The sequence below is a fragment of the Aotus nancymaae genome, unplaced genomic scaffold, assembly GCF_030222135.1.
Source record: "Aotus nancymaae isolate 86718 unplaced genomic scaffold, 86718_ANA_hifiasm-v0.15.2.pri h1tg000057l, whole genome shotgun sequence".
NCBI lineage: Eukaryota > Metazoa > Chordata > Mammalia > Primates > Aotidae > Aotus > Aotus nancymaae.
The window spans coordinates 63,010,676-63,018,375 of record NW_026988471.1 but is presented as its reverse complement, the minus strand read 5'-3'; the positions used below and the strand labels follow the sequence as shown (position 1 = coordinate 63,018,375).

Below are 7,700 nucleotides of genomic sequence, written 5' to 3'. Positions count from 1 at the left end.
GAAATGCCAGAACTCCTAATTAAGTCCAGGATACTGCCTTAAATTCTGAATGACTGAATATATTGGGCAGTTTATGCCTCATCCTTCATGTAATCCAACAAACACTTCTTCCATCTTTATTTTGTGCCAAGCACTATTCTAAAAACTTTACTAATACTAAATTTTTTACTTAAGATCTTCTTCAGAAAACTTTCCAAATTTTATAAGTTGTATACATTTTTTGATGCTGCTATTTCTGTAGATGTCTTCTGGAAGTTGTGCTTTGAAGAATATTTTTTTACTACACCACTGGAATGAGTGTTACCAAAAAAAGTCTCTGTACATTCTGCATGCCTTGATTAAATGTATTAATTTTCCATCAGATCACTATTCCCATAAGTGTTTAAAATAAAAATGAATATGGTCTTTGAATGTTCATTCTTCTACTATTAAATCTCCCACTTTCAAAAACTCCCAGTTACTCAAAGTTGCATATTTCTCAGATTCTGTTATATATGATTGCAACAGCAGTGAGTGATTGAAAGACATTTTCCCTAAAGTTTTAAGTCCTTTTCTATGCAAAGTTTCAACAACAACAAAAAATTTTTAATAGAGACAGGGTCTCACTGTGTTGCCCAGGCTGGTCTCAAACTCCTGAACTCAGGCAATCTACCTGCCTCAGCCTCCCAAGTGCTGGGATTACAGGCATGAGAGCCACCACATCCCACCAGTTTCAAAGAAATAATGAAAGAAAGTTAGGTAGCACAATAGGAACAAAGAATTCCTCTTCCATGTCAGAAAGACTCAGGATCAAATCTTCTAGTTAGAGCCCTAGCTCTAACTAGCTGTGTGACCTTAAGCAAGTTACTTATTTTCTAGACCTCAGTTTTCTCATGAGCAAAATGAAAATATTAACACCATCCTCAAAGTTATTGTGAGAACTAATTAAAATAATACTTGTATCCTGCTTAATCCAGTGCCAGCACATAGTAAGCTCTGAATGAGTGGTTGTGAGACTTATTACCAACACAAGGGAGGACCAATGAGACTACACAAGAGACAGTGCTGGGAAATCTCACATATGCTACCTCATTTAATCCTTCACCATCCTGAGAAGCAAGGAAAAATTCTTCCCATTTTTATTGATTAGGAATGTAAGGATCAGAGAGGCTAAGTAACTTACTTAAGGTCATATAGCAAAGTGACAGGGCTGGAATTTGCAGCCAGGTCTGCCTGACTCTAAAGTTCATTTTCACATGGAAGTTCATCCTTTCCAAATTTCTTATACTATTTCATGCAAAATATAGATTTCCATTTTCAAGTTTGTGTTCTTTAATACATAGCTGCATGAAACTGTTTCTTTTATCTTATATTATCATAAATAACAAATATATCTTCTGCCATATTTAGTTGTTTCTTCATTCAATTCGAGATAAACATATTTTGCCGAAAGGTTTTATTGGCATTTGGAAGAAACTCAAAGTCTGTACTTAATTAAGATCTATAAACAGAAGCCAGATCAAATCACAGAATAAAGAGATTCCCAGTGCTGGGTGTGGAACTGTCTTGATCTAAATTTGGATTTTAATCATTGTAACCTATCTTTATACATTCCTTCCTTCATTCAAATAAATATTTATTGAATGCTGTATGAGTTAGTCATAGAGCCTGCCTTCAAGGAGCTTGGAGTTCAACAGGAAAGAGAAGATATACGAAAAGACCTATAATTCCAGGCAAGAAATGGTAGGTACTAGAATAAAAATAGGGAGAAAATGCTGGAGAGTCTCAAGGATGGCTGTTACTTCCTACTGGGGAGCAAAGGATCAAAGAAGGCTTTAGGGGGGAAATGGCCTCCTCTATTATTGCTCCATCCAAGTGCAAACTATTCATGAATTTGTTTTAAAATGCAGCAGGTCCCCAGATAACATTGTCTCATTCAATATTGTTTGGTTGTAATGTTGATGAAAAAAACTGACTCTGCACCAGGGCCCCTGTCTGTGTGGTGTTCACATGTTCTCCCCATGTCTGTGTGGGTTTTCTCTGGGTACTCCTCCTGTTTCCTCCCACATCCCAAGATGTGCACATCAGGTGAACTGGTGCATATAAATAGTCCCCATGTGAATGAGTGTTGGAGTGTGTGTGAATGTACCCTGTGATGGGAGGGTGTCCTGTCCAGGGCTGGTTTCCACCTCTGTGCTCTGAGGTGCCAGGATAGGCTCCAGTCACCTGTGACCCTGAACTGTAATATACAGGTTGGCAAATGAATGAATGAATACAAATTATTATAAAATAAAAATCTAAAATGTCTACAATAATCACACAAATGCACAACAATAAATGATGCAGCACAAAGGCACTTAGCAAGCCCACCAGATTTGTTCTTGTTTGATTTTGAACCATATTGGTGGGAGAAGATGCTCCTTACGATTTGCACTTTGCAAACATTTATTCTTTGATTTAACCCACCCACTACCTCTATGACTACCATCACTCAGTGATTCACCAATATTGGGTAGTTTTCTTGTTTCTATTAATCTTCCTTAAATGTATGTATAGCTCACCTTTATTTCAGTGTTTAATATTAGGAGTGTTTGGGGTCTTAAGTCTGGTGATGTTTCTGTGACCAGAAATATGCCATAGAAACTTAACTCTTTCTTTAAAAATGTTATTTTTATACATTTAGGGAGTACAGGTGTAGATTTCTTACATGTATATAATGCACGGTGGTGAAGTCTGGGCATTTAGCACATTTTCAACCCTCATCCCTCTCTCACCCTCTTACCTTTTGGGGTCTCCAGTATCTGTTATTCCACTCTGTATGTCCATGTGTACCCACTGTTTAGCTTCCACGTGCAAGTGAGAACATGTGGTATATGACCTTCTGTTTCATTTCACTTAGGATAATGGCCTCCAGTTCCATCCATGTTGCTGCAAAAGACATGATTTCATTCTTTCTGTATAACTAAGTATTCCATGGTATATATATATATCACGTCTTTATCCAGTCCTCCATTGTTGATTCCCTATCTTTGCTATTGTGAATAGTGCTACAATAAACATGCGAATGCAGGTATCTTTTTGATGTAATGATTTATTCCCTTTGGGAATATATCCAGTAGTGGAATTGCTGACTGCAATGGTAGTTCCATTTTTAGGAATGTAAGTCTTATTTATAGGTCAATTACCCTATGACAAAGTGGTTTTCTTACATATTGTTTCTCAGTTTCCAAGAACCTATGAAGACTTGCTGTGTAACACAGAAAGGGGTGAGTAGGTGGGGCCATAAATGAAACAGGACTGGCCATGAGTTGATCATGTGAAAGCTGAGTGATGGAAGTACATACAAATTCATTACATTAGTATGTCTGCTTTAGGATATGTTTGAAATTTTGCATTATGAAAAGTTAAAATATTCGACAAGCTAACTTACCTGTAGGACTTCCACAAGTGATTTACATGTACACATGTAAGTGGCCACAGAATGTATGATAATGATTTGGGCCTGGAGGGACATTAGTGACCATCAGAGTGAAATGAACTGAATGTCCCTGCCTCCTCTTCCATACACACAAGCCTACTCAACAAGATCTCTTTAATGTAAAGCCACAAGTCAGAAAGGGTGAACACAGGGTAATAACCCAGGGACTTGCCTAGTAGCAATGCCTACCTCTGGGCAAGGACTGAGCACATATCCTAATGAAAACAATTCCTGTGTGTTTGAAAGAAAATTGAACTCAGTACAATCAATAACGTTTAGAGGCTTCAGGGGATCTGCAGACGTGGACTCATAGAGCCTATCATTCCTATCATTCATGGAGATTTTACACATATGCCCAGGGAACCACATGATATCAATATTTGTCTCATGTGGATGAGATAAAAGCATTCAATACTGCATCGACCCAAGAGTTCTCACTGGCTCTATGTGCTAATGTTCAGGTGTATTATGTACTGATTTCTGCTAAATGCAATATAATTTTGTTATTATGCATGTCACTTAATTCAAATACTCAGGCATACAAGAAGGGAGAAGAAAGGGTAAAGGATAGAGCTCAGCCACCTGGCAGCATTCAATAAAAACTGGGCAGATTCATGAAATATTACAGTGAGGGAGGTGCTCAAAATACTTTTTGCACGCTTTTGAAGATGAGAGAGCATATCTGTCTTAGATATTCTGCCCGAATATTTCACTAGCATCAGGATGTTTTGAGGAGGCAGTGACATCATGACTCCAACCCCAAATTAAAATTACAGCAGGCAAAATTAGAGTGTCACATGTTACTTTAATTCTGTGCTGCAGTACTTCAGTGGCTTCTCATTTGAAAATGCATATTTTCAAATTATCATGTATCATTTCATGGTTAAATTAGATTATCAGCTAGAACTTCCCGAGAGATTGGAATTCTACATGCAAACAAGATTTTAATCCCTATTTACGATCATTTTAGACAACTTTGTTTCCTAAACCCTCAGATCAGCTATTTTCCTGGATGACCCTAAGGCACTGAGAAATATCTGAATGGAAGAGATCAGTGCTGTTTTTTTATAGCATGTTTGCAAGAAACATGCTTTTTCTGTGTCAGAAACCTAGCTATTCAGTAGGGATATATTTTTCCAAAAACTTCTCAAAGTAGTTCTTTAAGAAAATGTAATTCACCTGACCCCTTTCCTCTTAATTACACCCAGCTGCATGTGTGTGTGAGCGCTCCTATGTGTGTTTTCTATACCTTATTTCAATAACAGAGAAGGAAGCTCTTAAGGGCACCTCTGCCTTACACACTATGAGTCAAAATGACTTGGAAACTCCCTGGCTATACTGTGATCAGTTGTTCTACTTTCAGTTTTGACAACTTTAATAATTCTAAGCTACCATGCTCCTGATATTCGTCTTTCTAAAGAGAAACAGTTGTTTTGTTTATATATGTAATCAGTATGATAATTATCTAAATTTGTTCCTACCAACCTTGTTTGATCTCTGTAGTGTCAGCTGATAAAATCCATCTATTTTGTAGGGCCAAACATCTTTTAGATCTCAGGTCACAGGTCATTTCCTGGGGGAGAATCAGAAGACTTTGAAGAGGTTGCAAAGCCTGGACTTCCTCACAGAATCAGCCACACAGGATAATCTTACAACCTTCAGTTCTTCTAATTTCTACCAGCTGTGTGATTGTTTGATTGGTATCCATCTATTCCATAAGACTATATAAATTCCATGAGAGTAGGGCCTTGGTCAGTTTTGCCATTATATTCTCAGTGCCTGGAACAAAGAAGGCCATCAATTAATATTTGTAGAATGAATAAATGAATGTAAAAATATATATAAATGTGTCCATGAATAAGTGAGTGAATTAAAGAAATTTCTCAAAGAGGTTTTATCAATAACACTTTAGAACTGCACTGTTCAATATAGTAGCCACGAGTCACATGTGATTATTTAAATTTAACCTTAAATTAATTAAAATTCATAAGAACTAAAAATGCAGTTCCTCAGTTGCATGAGCCACATTTCAAATGCTCAACGGTCACACATTGGTCATTTGTGTGGTAGTATATTGTAGAAATGCTGTATATTCTGCCAATAGTGTTGGCTACTACATTTGGCAGTGCGGAATATACAGCATTTCCATCACTGCAGAAAATTCTATTAGCACAACTCAAGCAATTCTGAAATTCTAGCCCAAAGACAGCATTATTTTTCCAAAATGAGTCAGATCATTATTATTGGTGCCACTGATAATATTAATTGTGCAACTTAAACCTCTTTCCTCTAAAAAGATTCCCCCTTGATGACTGAGCTTAAACCAAATATTTCACCACTTTTTCTTCCAAAATATGTAACAAATAGTTTGTCCACTTTGATTTGTAGGGGTCTATATATAGTTTTATATACTTTCCTGAGTACTCAATAGAATCCTGGAAATTGGAAATATATACTTTTCTAAAAGTACATTTTTTACACAGGCCAGGCCTCTATGCACACTATACCTTGGATAAAAATGGGAAACATATAATGTGCTCTAGAAGCCATCATTAGTGTATGAAGAATTGGGATTCGTATTAATTTACCTATTTAAGTGCATAATTGCACACATTCTGGAATTGTAATTATGTGTTAAACTGATATAGTCTTCCAAATGAATAATATTCAATATGTTTGGTGAGGTCCTTTAATTTCAACAATTAATTTTTTTAATAAATCGAAGACTCTAGTTACAGTCATCTTATTCGGTAAACTATAAACAAGTATTTTGTTTGTGAAAGCAAAGATTAGAACATTGCCAGGGGTTAGGAAAACAAAATTATAACATCTATACTTAATTTAAAGCAATAATTTAATTTAAATACCCATACAAGCAAAAGCATCTTTAATTATACTAGTTTCAGAGGATAAGAGAATGGTGAAGATATGAAGGAATGGGGCAGATGCTCAGATTCAGGTACACAAACCAGGAAACTGAGCACACCAGGAGAAATTTGCAAATGTAAATTCCTATGAGGCTTCTCTTAAATAGAGCAAGGTTTTATGTCTCCTTTTAGCAAGCTAGACTCTATAATCCCATTTATCTCCATATCGTCATAAAAAAAAGGAAGATTCCACTCAATAAATTCAGTTACCTTAACTACACCAAGGTGTTTTAAATTATGCCACAAATTTTTGTCAATTTCTTTACCATAAAATACCAAATCCAGCTTTTGCTTGTCAACATAGCTCAAACATTATCATTTATCATATTCTAGTACCTTCAAGTTTTCATACCACATGTGTTCCGAACTCTAGGAAATCAAATATTTCCCTAATACCACACTTTAAAACTTCAAGTCCTACAAATTGAGAAGTACACAATTAACCCCTTTTCAAGTGTATTTGCAGAGATTGCACCTGTACCTTCTTAGGAACAAATCCTAAGTTTTCCATTTCACTCTTTTGGATCTTAGCCTTTATGTCTCAGGACTTACAAAATGCATGTCACATTTGACAAAGGTGAAATTGTATGGTTTCATTACTTGGCTTTTTTAGTAATTCAGGTCTTGCTTCTTAGAAGGTAAACCTAGCAGTTGTCAGAATGCCACACAAGTTTATCCATAAAGAACTTGCAGGAATGGGCTGGGAGGGGAGGGGTCAGATGAGTAGAAAATAGAATTGGGAAGGTTCATGCCCCTTGTCTTTGATTTCCATGTGGAAATTCAGGATCAGCCAATTCCTTTGAAATCTGTCCTCCTAGAAATCATGACTCTGCAGGAGTTGGAAGCTCACATGCCTTCCAGATTGAGGCACGTAGCATCAATAAGTGAAGGAAGCCTGGGAGAGAGATAAGGAGAGATGATTAGAAACTGTGATAAGCCCCATCTGAAAACATTTAGATTTTCTCTTTTTTTTTTTTAAGTTTTAAAAGATTGCACAAGCCCACTCAGTACAATCTGTAGAGCTGCCAATTTGGAGTTTCTGCTTTAGGAGACAACTCGAGCTTAAGGCAAGGGCAGGAGAACTACTGGCTGTAATAATTTAAGAAACTTTTTGTTCCAGTAAAAGTCACAGGCCACGCTTTAAAAGGGCCCAGGAGTCTATTTGGAGCAAGTTTTTCATGTTTTAATTAAAATTATATCAAATTTTGAGCCAATTTTAAACTTTCCTCAACTTTTCTCCATCTCTCTTCTCAAATACTTCTACTTTTTGTTGGCTTGAGCAAGGCTACTTTGTCAAACACTGCCTCATACCAAGT

At 36.5% G+C, this 7,700-nt stretch overlaps 1 long non-coding RNA gene across 1 annotated transcript; it reads right to left on the bottom strand.

Annotated features, from left to right (window-relative positions):
• Positions 1–2,767: 2,767 nt before the first annotated feature.
• Positions 2,768–7,134, bottom strand: LOC105734349 (uncharacterized). The gene is made up of 3 exons (XR_001111486.3): positions 6,985–7,134; positions 4,943–5,236; positions 2,768–2,907 (listed from the first exon to the last, which is right to left on the bottom strand). It is a non-coding gene; the product is annotated as an uncharacterized LOC105734349 (long non-coding RNA).
• Between the last annotated feature and the right edge of the window lie 566 nt (positions 7,135–7,700).